The sequence below is a fragment of the Crocodylus siamensis genome, chromosome 1, assembly GCF_052110815.1.
Source record: "Crocodylus siamensis isolate JL-2025a chromosome 1, ASM5211081v1, whole genome shotgun sequence".
NCBI lineage: Eukaryota > Metazoa > Chordata > Crocodylia > Crocodylidae > Crocodylus > Crocodylus siamensis.
In genome coordinates, this window is record NC_143395.1 from 211,613,523 (window position 1) to 211,631,674 (window position 18,152).

Below are 18,152 nucleotides of genomic sequence, written 5' to 3' on the forward strand. Positions count from 1 at the left end.
CTGTGCGTGGTGCTGGACACATGGGATTAGGCTGAGGCAGTGTGGGGCCAGGACTGGGCACATGGGGTTGGTCTAAGGTGGCGTGGAGCCTGAGCTGGGTGCTGACCCTGGGATCCGGCCTGCAAACTCCTGGGGCCAAGAACTTGAGCTCTCCTGGTTTGGATAAGGATGACTTCCTGAAGCGCTTCCCAGCCCTATTTTGCTATGAGTTTATGAATACAGATAATCTTGTTTTTGTTTTGATTTGGTTGAAGCATCTTTACTTTCCCCTGCTTCACTGAGTTTATTTCAAATATTCTTTCTTTGCGTTCCTTTCTCACTAGCCAATTAAGCATACGGTAAAGAAAAGATTGTCCAGCAAAGAATCCAGATAATACCTACATTTGTAAGAGATTTGCGCTGAGGGAGGCAGTTGTAGGAGCCCACAAACACCACCGAGTTGCATTTTATGCCTGTGGTTTGATACTTCAAAAGGAACAGGAGACCATTGTACTAGAAGAGTGCTGCTCTTTGTATGTCCATTGAAACTGGCAAAGATTTATTTTTATCTAAGTATTTATGCAGCCTCTATTACTACAGTATCTGAGCACACACAATACTCCTGTCAGGTGGGAAATGTTGTTTTCTCCATTTTTCAGATGAAATAAATAAGTGACTTGCCTGAGGACCCTGAAAGGATTTTGTTGCTGATCAAGGAAGTGAAGCTACATCATCAAACTCCCAAGGCTATTCTAGGACTTAGCACTGACCTCCTGATACGAAATAACAGACAGAATTGTCATTTTAGGCTCATTACATTTCATTCTCTTTAAATTTTTCTAGTCCTGTGTGGTGGGTTGTCTTCCTTGCAGTCAGAGGTGTGTTAGGAGAAGTGGTTGCTGTACATGAGCTAGCTATAATTTAGCTACTGTAGACAATGACATAGTGGAGGCACAGTGGCATGGGTTGTACATGTCTATCTGGGACCCAACATACTTGTGGGGCTGGCTACATCTTTCCGACCCTGGCAGCCAGGGAGCTAAGGTCTTTTCCATATTGCAGACCTGGCTGTCTCCCATTTACCTGCATGTCCTACAGCTGTACTGCTGGATGAAGTGTAGATGTACCCTTGGGGATTTGGTGGAGTTGATGGTTGTGGTGTGTTCTTCTTGACATGCAAATATGTCTCATAGCATGCATGTATTGGGAGAGGAAGTTGGGTTGTGCTGAGTTGGATTGGGGGGTAAATCTTGTCCTGAATGATTAATAGGAAGGTACTGCTACTGTGTAAAGTTGAGCCTGTCCTCTTTCCTGCAAGGTAAGGAGCATAAGGAAAGGGTATCTATGTTTCTTTCCTGTTTCATTTGCATATTCTGTATTATTAAACAAATTCACTGTTACTGAGGTTTTTTATAAGTTACACTTTTTGAGCTTTTGTGTTTCTAATAAAGACATGGTTCTCAGCGTGCCTATAAATGATGTTAAGACTTTTCCCAGGAGAAATGCATGCATGGTTCCAGTTAATAACATTGGTATTTTAATAGGGAAGAGCATAGACGTGATAGTGGTTTGGGAGGCAGCTGAGGTAACATCTAGAAACATCTGGTGCAAGTTTCCTTAGTGCCTTGACTAACTGCCCAGACAAGAGGTTGGTCTGTTTTTTTTCTGTTCTCTACCCAACTGAATTCTTTCAAGTTATGGACATTTGTATGTTCTTCCTTCACATTAGCGAGCCCCTTCCCAGCACATTTTGTGCTTTGAGCTTGAAACAGGGAGCCTGCTTGTGATGGTGAAAAGGATGATTTGTAAGAAGGACCCACTTGACTTTGAAAGGAAAAAGAGTAAATGCATCTTTTGATTTTTAGTGTCATAAAAATGCTTTTGATACTCTCTCTCCTGTGCCCAGTGATGGTTTATACATTGGGTCTCTTGGGATGCTTTGTGTTAAAGCTGTCCATATATCATCTTAGATCACAGGCAGACTGCATTTTATTACTGATCCCCCCACACACACTCCCAGCTCTTCTGTGTGCATGTACTGTATACATAAACTGAAATAGCACAATGGAGAGCTAAGTTTGACACATGACTGCCCCTGCCTCCCACTCTAGCCTTTAGACTATGGAAGGAAGGAAGGAAACAGATTCAACCTTGTTGTTATAAAATAACTTTATAATTATTTTATGATTACAGGTGAAGAAAGTTTTCCACATAGACCTTTCTGCACAAGAATATTTTAGGGACACTTGCACAGAAGATTAATATAACTTCTCACAAACTCAGTGGTTATACTGAAAAATAACCAATTTCCAGGTTCTCCAGTAAAAGCTATCTTTTCTGGGAATTCTGCTCCGTAAGTTCTTGGCAAGGTTCTTGAGGGGTTGGTTGCAGGCCAGATCCAATGATATCTTATCTCAAACATTTTATGGTCTGGTCAGTCAGGCTTTGCACCTGGCTGTGACATAAGTGAAAGACTGTAAGGGTAACTAGTTTCTTCATGAAAACAGGCACAGGGAAACAATCCTTGCTGATGCTTCACCTGGCCCTTGACATAAGGGATCATGGGGAGCTTTTAACACAATTGTAGATCCTGGCGTACACAGTCAAAGTTACTTTAATGTTATTCTAATTTGTGGTATTCTCTGGGGCTTCAGTTTGGTCTCTAATTTGTCCTACACAAAACCTGTGTGTACATGTGTGGCAGGAAAGGGGGGACAGCACTACGTGAGTTGTAGTGTCATCAGTCTGTTGATGAAACAGTGATGTGGCACTGAGCGCGGGCACAAAAGCTCTCCGAGATTAGTCGGTTTAGGAAACCTGATTGAAAATTGGTTAGTTCAAACTATATGGGCAGAGTGGACGGAGGGTTCACATTAACAGGAGGTATCACTTTGAAAAAGTATCTTGGTGGCATCCTTGTTTAAGGGAGTCTGCTTTGTGATTTTTTTTTTCAGGGCCCCAAATTTCAGGTTCCTCACTTAAACAGCCTGAATGAGCAGTCCTTATTCTTGAAGGTCTGAGCTATGTTTGAGCCATGAACTTCTCACCTTGTGGGATTAAATAGAGTAACTTGATCTTTCATGGCCTTGAGCACAAGAACTCCTCAGAGGGGGGCAGATGCATCTGTCTGTCTTTTAAATAGGTCAGTTTTCCACTGATTGAGTCTGGACTGTGTGCTTAGAACTACACTTTCAATTAGTAACTGATTCTCTGCAGTCTCCTGTGTGAATCCAGGCACATTTTATATATATTCTGATCTGATTCAAAGTATGACAATCCAGAAAAGCTATCATCATCTTTCACAGGATGTTAAGGCATATTATTGCAAAACATCATTTTAACATCTAGGCCAGGCATTCTCAGTTTTGCATGTCTGACCTTGGTGGTGGGGAGGGATATCAGACCACCTTGTTGTTTCCACGTTTTCTCCATTGAAGGAACAAGAGGCAGCGAACCATTGTGCTTTGGTGATTGATTAAAAACAAAAATAGTTCCTCAAATGGTAACACCACATTGTATGGTATATTATGTTCAGTTTATTTCTGGTTCTATACATTTAAATCTTTATGGTCTTATACATTTAATCTTGCTTTCTGTTGCTTAGATACAACAGTTTTAGAAACTATAATTTAACCTCTTAAAAAAGAATATTGCTAAACTCTTATAAGCCAAGTTTAATTTGAGAATGGCTTTTTATGGCTGGATGATAAACTCCTGAAAAAAACAGACATATCCTTAATTGTAACAAATGAGTTGCTATATTATTATGAAAGTAACCTAATGTTGATAAAACTAAATATTTACTTTCCAGTTTATTTAGGACAGCTTTGTTCCTTTCTAAACTGAACATTTCTCTACTGCATCCCTTCATCAACTGCCTGATCCTTCCAAACTCATAATCTCTGTATCTGTGATGTTAAAGAAACCAGAGTGTGAGGTCAAAATTTCCATTACATAGCAAGGCAGGAATTTCAAGGAACAATGCCAAAATCATTTAAAAAATACATTTACAGGAAAAATGACTCATCAATCAACAATTGCGGTTCTAGAAAACAGAGTTAGTTGTATACATTCTGGTTATAGAGAGAGACAGAATGCACACGGCATGGCAGGCTGGGGTGAAGCAGGGTGAACGGTTTATGCGTCCAAACTTCACCTTGATCTTTGTTTCCTTCCCACCCTCAAAAGGAGGAGATGTTGCAATGCTCAGCACAGTGCAGGGATTAGCCATTGCAGATATTAAGCTGTTTTATGCCTTCTCCAATTTGGAGCTACCTAGTAAGAAAAGCTAGCTGCCTTGTGGCTTTTTACGGGCAAGGGCTGGGGCTGTTTTTATTCCACCAAAACACTGAAAAACTGTATTAAATATTCAGACAGTGGAAAGTACTGGGCTCTGGGATGGCCTCACTAGGGAAGGGATGGGGCATTACTCATGTAACTTAAAACAGGGCTTCAGAGAGCACTGCAAAATGTCCTGCAACTAGGGACATTTGTTGCATGTCCCTAGTTGCAGGACATGTCCCTAGTTGGAGGACTACACTGCCTCACTTCCGACTCCTGTGCCTCTCCCACTTCAGCAAGTTGCGCTGGCTGATTTGACAGGACTCTTGTTATATCTATGCTTTCATCCAGTTATGTCTTAGAATTTTGAAATGGTTGGCTGGGGTAGCCCTAAGCATGAGCCACAAACATGGCTGGTTGGGTCTTCAGGCAGAGTAGTGGGGAAAGCTTGCTTATGCAAGTTTAGCATTTTGCAGGCCAGCCCTATTTCTTTATCTAGCTAAAGGAATAGAGGGGGGAGAAATGGTATGGCAGCTGACAGTCCTGTCCATCGGCTCTAGAGCTGAAACTCTGGGTGGATGATTCATAAACTGGCAAGTTTAGGCCCAGGTACTGCATACTTTTTAAAGCCAATCCTGATCATGGAAAATCATAATAGATTAACTGACTTCCAGTTGTGCTCCTTGTTAACTTGGTAATAGCCAAATCTTGGGACTCGGAGTTAATTTAGCCAAGCAGGTGATCAAGAATTTGTAAATAGGAAGTGCCTTCATGCAGCTACCGAACCATACAATATTGTTTTGTATTTCCTTTCACTTCCACATGCTTTCCTGGAACAACAGGGTGAAAACAATGGGGCACAAGCTATCGTGCAGTGTACCATTTCTGAAATGAGTTCTGCATTAGAGATTTTACTGTTCTGAAGTTTGATGCTTCAACACGCTACTCATGTTGTAATATACTGCAATCTGCCTGTGTGCATTCAGCCAGACCATGTTACTATCCTGTGTAAATAAGACTTGGTATCACCACTGCCCAGCCCTTGTAGAGACCAGGTGGATTCCTCCCTCTTTGTGTACTGCTGTGGATGATTTGTTCCTCCTTGGTACAACAGAAGGTTTCACCTGAAGCTCAAGAAGCTGGAAAGCGCGTCTATAAGCTAGAACCACCTGAAGAACAGGTGTCCTGTTTTCCGATTGCCTCCAGGCTCTCCTCAGCCTCATTTTTGGGGAGTCAGTCTGCCAGGGCATGTCCTACCAGTTGCTAATCCTTGAGCCTGGGATGCCAGAACATGTCAGAAGTGTGTGCATGTACCAGGAGCACACCCAAGTTGGCACAGACTTTAGGTGGGCATTGCACTTGGATGAGGGGACCTTTGGGGTTCAAAAGTAACAATGAGAGGAAAGCAGTGTTTCCCACCATCTGCTTTCCCTGTGCTTGTTTGTTGTCCCTGTTGTGCCTACATAGCTTGGATCTCACTGCTTTTTACACATTTTCCTGTGAGGAGTCCCAAAGTGTGATAAGGAGGCTGGAGTAGCAGAAAAACCTCCCCCATTTCCCAACAAAATACAAGAATCATCTCTTCGCCTTAACTTTCTCTCAGTGACCTAGTGAAAAAGATTAAACTTCTTACTGCCCTCCCCTCCCTCTCCAGGACAAATGGAAAATACCCCTCTGTCTTTAAGAACCTAGCAACTATCTGTTTATTTACTTTAAGGCACTATGATGCCATGGTGATGAATGAGGTATTAATAAAAGCCTAGAGGGTGACAGGTTTTTTTACTGAGAAATTTTTAGGGGGTTTTCCATCCATCCAACAATAACCATATATATAAAAAAATATTTTTTATTGGTATGTAGAAGGGGATGACTACTTGACTAGTTAATAAAATCGACATTAGTAAATATAACTTAATCCACAAATAAATCAGAGTAGCTTTTTGTTGAAGCATTGGACTAATACTGACATTTGCATTGGAGTGAATTATTACAAACCACTTGTAATGTGCATTACGTTAAGCGTATGAACCTATTGAGCTATGTCTTTCTTTTTGGTTGGGGGGTGGTTTGCTTGTTCTACTGCCAAGTGTGTTTTGAACTGTTGTTAAAGCAATAGTCAGAGAGTTTCCCATGCCACATAATGTTCCATTTCTGCTGCAATGGCTGATATAATTTTTATTGCATACATGACTACTTCAAATCTTAGTCCTGTAATCCCATGTGCAGCAATCGTAGTAGGCACAATGGCTGTAATCTGTTTTAATATGAAATTTGAAATAAAAAGCCTTGGGTATATCAGCATAGGCGCAGAATCAGCTTTTCTAAATCAGTAGGTGATATTCCTCTTTCACCCTTGTCCCCCATGTTACATCGTTAAAACCAGACCTTTCTCTTGTTAACCCTACAGTGGAAAAATCCCAAAAGTGTGATCTGGTTTTAGTAGAATTAGACAAATGTGGAATTTTTAAATCTGTGCCCAAATATCAGTTGTTAAGGAGAACCTGTGCCTTTTAACGTCTTTCAGTTTTAAACATCGGTTCGATATGAGCAAATAGCTTTCTTGATCCAGAGGTATCCTTAGTTTAGGGAAATGAGCAGTTTGTTCTGTGCTGGTGTAAAATTGTTACTGTGCTCTGCCTATCACAGCACATTATTGTCCTTCCTACCTGGTCAACATTTGGGGCTTATAGCAGTCTATTGGTTACGTGGTGTTTTAGCTATAGTAGAACAACTCGAAAAATGTTACGAAAGCTAAGAAATTTTGTGATACCTTTTATTGGACCAATTGTATAGTTGGGAGAGATGTTAGGCAAGCTGTTGGGCACAAAGTGCTCTTCCTTAAGTCACCTGGGGAAGATCACCTGTAATCTGAGGAAGGCCACTTTGTGTCCAGAACTTGTCTAACATTACTCCCAATCATAGATTTGGCCTGGTAAAAGATATCACCAAAAAAATCTTTGCCACTAGTACATTTTCTGGATCATCACAATTACCACTATATGCCAGCCCTACTGCCACATGGAGGGATGTTGTGATCAGAAATGATGTTATAAAACCTGATTTGAGTGGCCTAGTATTTCATATGCATGGTGGAAGTAGTTTTGGGACTTGAGCTACTAGTGTTAGGAAGTTTTAAAACATCTGCATTATTAATGTAGTAGAAAACTATCATGGCAATAGGAGAATAGGTCCTGAACAAGAATAACACATCCAAAGCAGGAGTTTGAATTGAGATATAATTCTAGATGTAAGCTTTGAAGTATGGCTTTGGTGTGTTTTATGTTACTTAAATTGAAGTACTGAGATTTACAAGGTATAAGAGTTATTAATGACACCTGTATCGCATGTTTACTTAAAGCGGAGTAAATTCCTAATATCTTGTCACTCTAGAGTCCAGGTAAAACTTCAGAAAGGGATATCTCTAGCTAGTACATTCTTTGATGCCTGTGTTGGGAATCTGTAGAGAATGTCTCCCAACAAATTTCCAGGCACATTTTGAACTGTAATGGGTAAACTGTAATTGATATAGACACCTGACTTCCATTGAAGGTTGGTGGGGGATCAGGCACTCATGTCACATGTTCACTTCTGGAGAGATTACTGAATAGCAAATTAGCAATGGTAGAATTTCCTCTTTATTTTGTTTGATAAGTCATTATTTTCAGAGCTGCAAAACAGGGAAGCCAAAATTCCAATCTGCTCAATAATTTGATTATTTTGCTGAAGAAAAATAGAAAATGTAGGTAGCAGATTAAAAATTTGAGGTGTAAATCATTACCCTTATGCTCTAACTGCAGTATTTTGAAATATATATATCAATATATAGGTGAAGTGTCAAGAACTGGTCTGACATTTCATTCCCTGTGGTATATAAGTGGTTTTCATAAAGCATACCAGCAGGCTGAAACAATCAGCGATGTCACCATGATGTGCGTGAGGCATTTTTTTCCATGCCAAGAGTGCTTGTCCCACATGGAGCTCCCCCCCAACACTGTGTTTTGTTTTGCCTTTTAAAAAATGAAAAAATGAAGGGAAAAACCCCCCCAGAAAACCCTAAGCCAAGACATTCTGTATGGAAAATCTGCTACTATTCTAAAGGAAATATTGAAACACGAGGGATTCACACTGTCAATTCACCAAGCAGTGTTGATTCTCATTATTTGACAGCATGTTGTTTTCCTTCAGAGCAATAATTGTCTCTTGCCATTAGTCACTATTTGCCAACCCACAAAGTAAAGTGATTTAAGAACCTCAACCCTGTTGTCAGAAGTTGTGAGACTAAGACTCCTATGTGCGTAAATCAGTTTTGAAAATGGGACCTGAGCTCTAGATTACTCAGATGCTTAGGACAATATTAGCCAGAACTCGTCCTTGGCTGTCCTAAAGCACAACCCTAAAACTCTCCATTTTGCAAAACTAGTTGTACTTAGTTTTTATTTCCAAATTTTCTTTATCCTGATAATGCCTTAGCTGAGCTGGTGGAAAAGATGGTTTTTGGTTTGCTGGATTTTTTTTTTCAATGGAACTCAGATCAAACCCTAACATATTTTCAAAATTTTCAGCATCTAGGAAGTCCCCCAAATCCTGCAGCTGGTCAGTGAAATTGACATTTTTGTCAGTTTCACTGCTAATGCCAGCAAGTCAAGAATGTTAATTTCATTGAACAGCTGCACATGGCTACCAGGGTTCCCACCCACAAGGAAGACCCCCTGGGCATGTCTGACCTGTGGCCAAGTACCCCACAGGTACCCTGAAGTGGTCAGCAGAGCCCCCCAGGGCTCGGTCCTGGGGCCTGCGCTGTTCAATTTCTTCATCAGCGTTTTGGATGACGGGGTGAATTGCAACCTGTTTAAATTCATTGATGATACCAAAATTTGGGGTGAGGTGAGCACGCTATTAGGGAGGGAAAGACTACAACAAGACCTGGATAGGTTACAGGAGTGGGCTGACATAAACAGGATGTGTTTCAATACTGACAAGTGCAGGGTGCTGCACTTAGGCAGTAGAAACCAGCACCACACTTATAGAATGGGAAACTCCCTTCTTGAGAGCACAGAGGCAGAAAGGGATCTTGGAGTCATTATTGATTCCAAGATGAACATGGCCAACAATGTGAGGTCACGGTTGGCAGGGCTAACCGGACCTTGTCGTGCATCCACAGGTGCATCTCGAGTAGAGCCAGGGAAGTGATCCTCCCCCTCTATGCGACGCCGGTCAGGCCACAGCTGGAGTACTGCATCCAGTTCTGTGCGCCCCATTTCAGGAGGGATGTGGACAACATTGAAAGAGTCCAGAGGAGAGCCACCCGCATGATCTGGGGACTACATGGCAGACCCTACAATGAGAGACTGTGGGACCTAAACCTGTTCAGCCTTCACAAAAGAAGGCTGAGGAGGGACCTGGTGACTGTCTATAAACTCACTAGGGGGGACCAGAAGGGTTTAGGGGAGACACTGTTTCCCCTTGCGCCCCCTGGCATGACAAGGAACAATGGACACAAGTTATTAGAGAGTAGATTTAGATTAGGCATCCGCAAGAACTACTTCACAGTTAGGGTGGCTAGGATCTGGAACCAACTTCCAAGGGAAGTGGTGCTGGCTCCTACCCTGGGGATCTTTAAGAAGAGGCTTGATGACTACCTGGCTGGACTCATTTGAGTCCAGTCTTTTCTCCTGCCCAGGCGGGGGGTTGGACTTGACGATCTACAAGGTCCCTTCCGACCCTACTTCTATGATTCTATGCTTTCTGTATTCCCAGCCCAAGGGGCAACGTCCTGAGAATTTAGCTGGAGTTTTTGATGAGATTTGGCAGTATTATTTTGATGAAGATTTTTTTTTCATCAGGTAATCTCCAGCAAGTTGAATTCTAGCCATGGCCTTGTTGCTTCTTGCCCCAGTCATCATCTGATAAAGAGATACCAAGAGACTGATGCAACTTATAATTGATGTGCTTGTATTCCATACTGGAAGACTCTGTTGTAACTGAGAGGCTGAGTTCTATTGCTTGAAGCCCCCCAGATGAAACATTGAGTATAGTGTTTGCTTCATGGAGACCACAGTCCTGCTGCTCTGCAGTGTGTAAACGAAGAGGAAGACAGGCAGCCTTAAGAGCTAGCCATGCTTGCCTGAGATCCTTGGAGATCCACGAAATGAAGCTGTTGTTATTGTATCTAATTGCCTATTAGTGCCTGTGATAGATCTCTGCTATAAAAACACAGAACGAAAATTTATCTTTGCCTCGCATAGGTTACAACAGCAATTTTCCACTAGGAACTTTATTCTGAATAGAGTGCATAGTGGAATCCTACTAAGAACTGCAATGTGCAAGGAATGATGTCTGTACTTGGCTTGTATTTTGTCATATCTGCATTCATTTACTCAAGGGACCAGCTGTCAGGCTGCAGCTTTGGACCTGGGGCCTCAGCCTGCCTGGTATACTGCTCGCCCTGGTCTGCCACCTCAATAGAGGGTTGCTGGTAGACACTGATATCCAGAACCCTCCAGCAGGGCCTAGCCACATGCCCACTCCCTGCCACGAGTGGCTGCCAGGGTCAGCTGACCCCTCACCCCTTCCAGTACAGGTTTCCCTTGCCTTATGCTGTACATGCGTTCCTGGAAAATGGCGCATAACTTGAATTTGCATAAAGGGAACCCACTTTACAGTGTAACAAATAGGGATGTGGTCCAAGACCTCGACTGTACTGACCCCCAGATCGATTTCTACCACTTTTACAAGGCAATTTTGTTACTCACCAACAGCAGACAGTTGGAGATAAGCTAGCAGGATGCTTAGAAGCTGTAATGGGGATGGCAATTATAGAAACGTGTCGCAGACAACAGGTGAGCGCAGATCTATATAAAAGACTATTTTGGTGCATGTCACTCCCACAATGCACCACACAAAGCAGCTGACTGTGGGCTTTCACCACACTGATTACATAAGACTGAATTTCCACCGATCACATAAGAGTGAATTTACCTCGCTATAAAGAATTTTGGTATAAATTGGTCATCACGTAAGAGCAAATTTGCACATGCACAACCTGCATAAAGCAAATGAAACCTGTATAAACCTGTGATCCAGAAGAGGAAATGTCTGGGTAACAAGTCCCAGCCTTGTATGTAGGCTGCAGTATCTTTGACTTGTGTTGCAGCTGACTGATGGAGTCCTTGTATACCAGACCTGGGTAGTTTCCTGGCTTTGTTCTCTGCCTGACCCTTTGGATACCTGGCTTGGCTAGCCACTCTGACCTTGCATTCTGCCTGGCCCTCTGGATCCCCAGCTTGGTACCCTGGACAGATCTCCTGGATTCTGACTTCCTGGCTTCTCCCAACCCTGAGGTGATCCCCAGACCTGGCCTCCCAGGGCCCAGCATGTCCAGCATATATTTCCTGTCTTTGTAGAGGTGGCTGTTTTCATGAAGGGTGAACAGAATTACACCAGAAACCCAGGGGCACTTAACAGGATGGGGATTAACAGAATGGGCAATTAACAGCAGATCACCCTTAGACCACACTTCACAATGTTTATGAAAATGCCTGGTGGAACTTTGGAAATGTGAAAATACACACCAAGAGTGTTTTAAAACAGCCAGTCCCTTGGAGGGACTATTATATTAAGAGGGACTTTTGGACAGCTTTTAAGAGGGTTCTTCTTAATTTATACTTTCTGTAGGGACATCTATGCTGCTTTCGCATATCAGTTCTATACACAGAAAAAAGAAAAATATGTGCTCTGGTTTACTAACTGTTTTTTCCTGTATACATGTTGCAGAGCTTGGGTTGTAACTGATGTGTGTTTCCATCTGTGAATTCTGTTGCTGCCTTTGTCTTCTATGAGGAGTAGAAACTGTATAGCACCTTCACAGCTTACACAGTATTGCTAGCCAGATTCAAAAACCTTTCCTTAATTTTTCCCAAACATGACATAAAATGGACACTACATGTAAAAAACCAAGCCATTGTGTATGGCTCCTGGTACAAAGAAAATTACAGTACAAGAAATGTCCTGGTCATAAACTTATGTGAATAGTAACCATGTGTCTCTAAATTCTTCCTGTTTCTCATTCAAATTAAATGTTACCCTATCAATACTTGCCAGATCTCTTGTACTCTCATGTCTGTCTGTAACACATTTTAATCTCTTTGATGCCTTGTGGTTTTTTGACATAGTCATATCAGTTTTAAGCTCTTAGATTAGGTCATAACAAAAACATTTCTATTATATGATCCATTTTACTCTGTTCACAGACCACCCATGCCACTGCTGTAGCTGAGTATGTAATAAAACAAATAGATTTAAATTGCATTCTTTGCCATACTAAAAAAAAAAAAGTTAGAATCTTTAGAAATCTTACTGAAAAACCACAACCTTTGCAAACTGGCTGAGATTTTTACCAAAGTAGCTCAAATGTGGTAGACAGGAAGATCCCAGACAGCTCAGCCATTTAATATTTGGATACAGGATTTTTCACCAGTGGATCACTTGCTCTAATTTAGCTTTTGGGTTGGAATGGGTTAGAGCTTCCAGTATAGTTCTCAGTGGAACAGGCATTCTCCTCTCAGATGCTACCATTGTACTATGCGTGGACTGTCACCTTCACCAACAGTTTCTGCAGAAAGTTCAAAAATTGAACATAGTTGAAGAGAGAGCTACCGTGTCTCACTTTGGTCTTTCCATCAAGCATGGTGGATAAAGTGGGAGGATAAAGCTTGAGCTAGTGAAAACCAAGGGATATACAATTCCTTCCTACAAGTGCCAGGCATAGGGCCGTAGCCATTGTTGCTGGCTCGGTGATAGATAAATTGCACTTCACTCCATGAGCAGTGCTCCAGCATCCCATGAGGATTCAGTCTGCATGGGAGCAAGTGGTGTTTCTCATATTGCCTTTCCCTGAGGCTTCTACAGATTCAATTTGCAGCCAAGGCTCCTGGTGAAAGTTGCTAGGGAGAAATACTAAATCCTCAAGTCCTCCCACCTGACCTGGTTCTGACTCTTCAATGGTCAGCCCTACTCATTTACCTTCATACCCTTCTCCCCATGTAAATTTTCTCTGTCATAGCCCCTCCATCAAGTTTTAGGCCAGCACTAGCCATGCATCGATGATATCGATTTGTGTCTCTAAACGAGACGTGTTAGCAGTCGGCATACTGAGAGCGCATTTCATCTGGTTCCTGTTTATTTCCCAAGCATCCTGCAAAGTAATGTATATCCTGTAGGCTGAATCCAGCCTGTGGAGCTGTGGGGCTTTAGTGGTATGTCAGTAGTTGGGCCAGATAGCAAGGAGCTGCACCCACACCACAGTTGGAAGCAGGGAAAAGCTGCCATGGCAGAGTACCGGACCCCACCTCCTACCCATGGCAGGTTGCTCTGGCCCATGGTTCTGCAAAGTTGCTGACTACAACTCTGAAGCAAAGCCAGTCTTTACATGTCTATCAAAGACTATATATATATATTTCAAAAGTCTTTCTGGAGACGCACAATCTTTTGCAATGGTCTTGAAACTATTCTGACATTGGCAGCTAGCATGAAAGTCTTGTCTGAATCTCATCTCCCGGCCATAGCCTGCGTGGCTGTTTCGAGTCATGTTCCAGCTTGCACCGCGCCTCTCAGTCTAGAATCAGACTGGAAAGGTCTGCTTTGCTTTTGTTACAACCACAGTGGTTTTTATTTCTTAGCTAAATAATAGTGCTGCAGTGCCTTTTCCCCCCTCTGATTTTAGAATGAGGTCTGGCATCTCTGCAATTCAGCACATTTGCTGGCCTTTTAACCTTGAAGTAGTCATCCTAATGGGAAAACAGACATTTATCATGTTAAGCAGCAGCTGTTGTGCTCTCTTGTGCCCTGATCCAGCCTGTAGACTTGTATTCTTTTGTGTACATAAGCAGTTATTCTAATAACATGTTGTGTAATCATACCTGTCAGGTCATTCAGCCTGAAAAGAAGGGTTTTCTTATAGCATCTGCAAAGTTTCATACCTGCCCAGTTTCAGACTTGCTGGGAGGGCTTTTGGAGATTGTCACTGCTGCTGCTCATGGTAGCCAAGACACCATTAACTCTTAAATCCAAAATATGTAAGAGTGCCTTGCATTCAAAAGCATGTCTTACTTTATCCCAGCTGCAGTGTTGGTCCAATAAAAGATATCACTGTAACAAATCCTTGCCTTTTGCTCGCACCGTGGACCTGGCCAATGGTCTGTACATGGCCCAGGGCATGGAGTGAGTTTGACACCTCTGATCCAGTCTGACCTATTACACAGAAATTGAAGGGGTAGGAAGTTAGAAGTTCTTACTCCTCCCTTCCAGGAGCTCCATTCTCAGGACTCACTCAGCAAAAAGCCATCCTGGGCCTGGTGAAAAAAATCCTGTTCTTTGCCACATGGATACCCTGAGAGCCCATATCCTAGTGCTGAATTTGCAGGGGAAAAGAAATGTGCACAAAAGAAGTAAAAGAGCTGATCCAAATCCTCCTCTCAACTCCCACTCTCTTCCCTGCCCTTCCTCCTTTGGTTCAGGTGAAGGTTTGGTCTTACTTCCACCTAATCCCTTTACCTATTATAGAGAGGTGACACTGAATGCACCTGATTTAAACCAGACCTCCAGTATCACTGTAAAGATTGAGAAGCTCAACTTATTCCTTTGCTACTATGATTATACTGTGGTGTTTGTAAAAATCTTTTTTCAGTGAACTGTATGAGACTTGGCATAATAGACTTGTCTAACTGCTTAAATATGTGTTTAGATCATTATAAATCGTCCCTGCTATTTGCATTATGCAAGAGAAATTACTACAAATGTGCAGTAGGCCATTTTTTAACTTCATTAATAATCTGGTTACCAAAAAAATAGGAGTGGGGCGGGGATCCAGTTCTGGGGTATTAACTTTTTTTAACTGCATTTCTTTCAGGATTTAGTTATAGTTGAAAAACATCCAAGCTTCTTTTCTTTCTTTCTTTATTTTTTTTAGAATATCCAAATAGATTTACTCATGGTTATTTTTCCATTCAGCTATCTTTAGCAATCAGTGAATCCTCATGTGCCACCAATAAACTGAATTGCTACATTTCTAGTATGACTGGAGTGCATGGTTCCCCAGAAGGTGAAACACTGAAGAAGTGTATTGGTACTTCCTTGAACCATGAATTAAAGAGTATAATCTGTCTCTTATAAACCATGTACATTTCTCACTCAGATATTTAGTCCTGGCGTCACCCAATACAGCCCAGCATTTTCCATTAAAAAACAGAGTTAATAGTATGCTTACCAGTCATCACATCATACTTAATATTATGCTAGTTGAAAAATGAAAAAAAGCTTAAATTTAGAGCCATTTTAGGGGAAAGTATTGGAAGAATGGATATAGCTAGAATAGGGTAGGGGTGGTTCCACGGTAAGAGAGCTGCTATTCCATTTTTAATCCATGGTAGCTGACTAACAAGTCACTGGTGAGATTATATGGACAAAAATCAGTGGAGATGCCTGTTTCTGTCCTTTCCTTTTCTGTCTTGCAGATTGCGTATGTCTTGGACAATGCTCTGATTTGATACAGGATTTGTCATAGCATGCTTCACATTCTGGTGTAGTTGTAGAAAAGGTGGTGTGTAGTATCTAGGAATCATGTTATGATACTCACTTTAGCGGGGATTTGGAGTCATGGTTTTGCATTCCATTGGTATTGCCTTCCAAAAGCTGTGGGCATGTCTCTGAAATCACTTACAGCATGGACATAGTTTTTTTTTACAGAAATATCTTCTGTGCCATGGAAGTCTGTGCAAAACCACAGAAGCCCTGACTAATCAGTTCTTTCTGGACTCCATGGCATGAATTATGTCCATGTCACTTGGTTTGTTTAGCCCTATAGCTCTTTTCCCTGTGCTTCATATAGTTGCCCCCAAAACCTCTGACAATATGTCTTCTCAGTAATCAGGTATATACGTTGACTTGGTACCTGTCTATACTGACAGAGCAGACACAGGGGACCTAGTTTACACCACTGTTAATAGTTTTTTACACAGACAAGATATTAACCACCTTCTGTAAACATAGATGGGCCTCTGCCTGAAGGATACAATCAAACTCTTATCTGCATTGCTGAATATTAGTTTAGTGAAATGAATCAGTAGTTGACATTCCCTTCCCTTTGGACTGCTGTCCACACTACCATGTCCACCATATTTGGCATCAGTTGGTGTGTTGTTTAAGCTGGAATGAGCTTAGAGTGAGTTGCATTCTGGTCAGTGTGACCTATCCATCTGCTGGAGCACATTGATCCAGTCTGTTACTTAATGGGACACACTTCACATTGTACTATGAAATGCCATGATAGGTTTTCACTCTGTTCTGGAGAAAAACAAATGTTGTGATAGCTGAAATTGGTGCATGTACATGTGTGAATCTTAAGTAAAACTAGCCTCAGAGTGAAGAATGAAAACTTGGCAGTAGGGTTTTTTTGTGCGAGTCCAGCTTTCCAATTTGTTGCCATAGGTTTGTATTTGGCTGCTCAAAATCACATAAGGCCAGAATTTTCTGCCTTCACATGCCTCCAGGTTACATATCCAAATTCACAGGTAGTGGCATCTGTTTGACATTTGGTACCTCCATTCAGGCACCCAGTTTGGGCATTTTAGACCTTTATGAGGTGCTGAGCATCCTGAAGCATGACTGAAAGCAGTAAGAGTTGAGAGTACTCAACCCACAAGATTAGGTGCCTCAGACACTTTGGGTATGCCTACACTGTAGGGTAGAGACACTGGAGTTGGTTTTGAATTAGCAGGTTTGACAGGGTTAGCTTGTTAGCTTGTTCTGTGATCCATGCTGTGCAAAAAAACTGCCACTGGTACCCCAACTATTTAATTTAAAGCTACTGCGGGTATCTCTGCATTATATTACAGTTATTTCTATGAGTGCAGCATAAAATAAAGGCATCTTAGACATGTACAGACAGATTTAAACTTCATATCCTTTTTATGAATAGATGTCAAATTCCATATTCTTCTTATCACCTAAGCCTGCAACTTCAAAATCACCTTTAACTCCTTACGGTTTCCTGACCCCATGTCCTATCCAACCTCCCCTCAAAAAAAATAATCCCATGACTTATTAATATGAAAGAATTTCTTTTCTTTCTTCCCTCTCACAACTGCCAGATCAACCAAGAGTCTGTGTTTCAGTCATTACCTACCTTAACTGTCCTGCTGGCCTGTTTTGGGTCTTTGTGGTGCTAAATCTTATCCTATTTAACCTTTCCACTGACCAAATAGTTTTTGTCTATGCATTGCTTCTACTGTCATTTCTCCCTGCTTCTTGAGTTCTGCATCACACTGCATGTCACGTTACCTTTTTCCCTCTGCTTTCAGAGCTCAGGATGGTACTAAATTTTGTACATGTCTCTCCTTTTTTCATTTCTTGTTTCCTTTCCCCTCTCACTATTCTGACCACTGTACCAGAATCCTCCTCTTTCTCTTCCAAACCCACTCCTTTTTTATTTCCATGTCATCTTCAATGCTGCCTTTGATGCTTGAAATGATCTTCCTGAGATGTCTTTTCAAACAAACACTCCCTTAAGGACCTAAAAAACGTAAACCAAAACAACAAACCAGTTAAAAGAATCTTCTGGAACTGAAGAATTGATGTGCCCACTTACCCTGCTTGCTTTGTTTTGTACTTTTGTCCCTTTCCTACCCCCTCACCATCTGTTTTGTGCTTTCACAGATTTTTGATGTTCTTAAGGACAGGGACTGAATCTTTTGTTTGGACAGTGCCTGACACATTTAGGATGCTGCTGTATTATAGGTAACACCTGGGCCTTGCTTACTGAATGCTGCTTTTGGTATTCACCGCCTTTTGCTGCATGTCTAAAGGATGATTTAGCTTATCTGGTATATGAAAAATGC

At 41.7% G+C, this 18,152-nt stretch overlaps 2 protein-coding genes across 4 annotated transcripts in view; one reads left to right on the forward strand and one right to left on the reverse strand.

The window, feature by feature from the left end:
* CMSS1 (cms1 ribosomal small subunit homolog) overlaps nt 1-18,152 on the forward strand; it is a 383,380-nt gene that overhangs the window by 239,300 nt on the left and 125,928 nt on the right. The window lies entirely within an intron of this gene.
* FILIP1L (filamin A interacting protein 1 like) overlaps nt 1-18,152 on the reverse strand; it is a 324,599-nt gene that overhangs the window by 236,525 nt on the left and 69,922 nt on the right. The window lies entirely within an intron of this gene.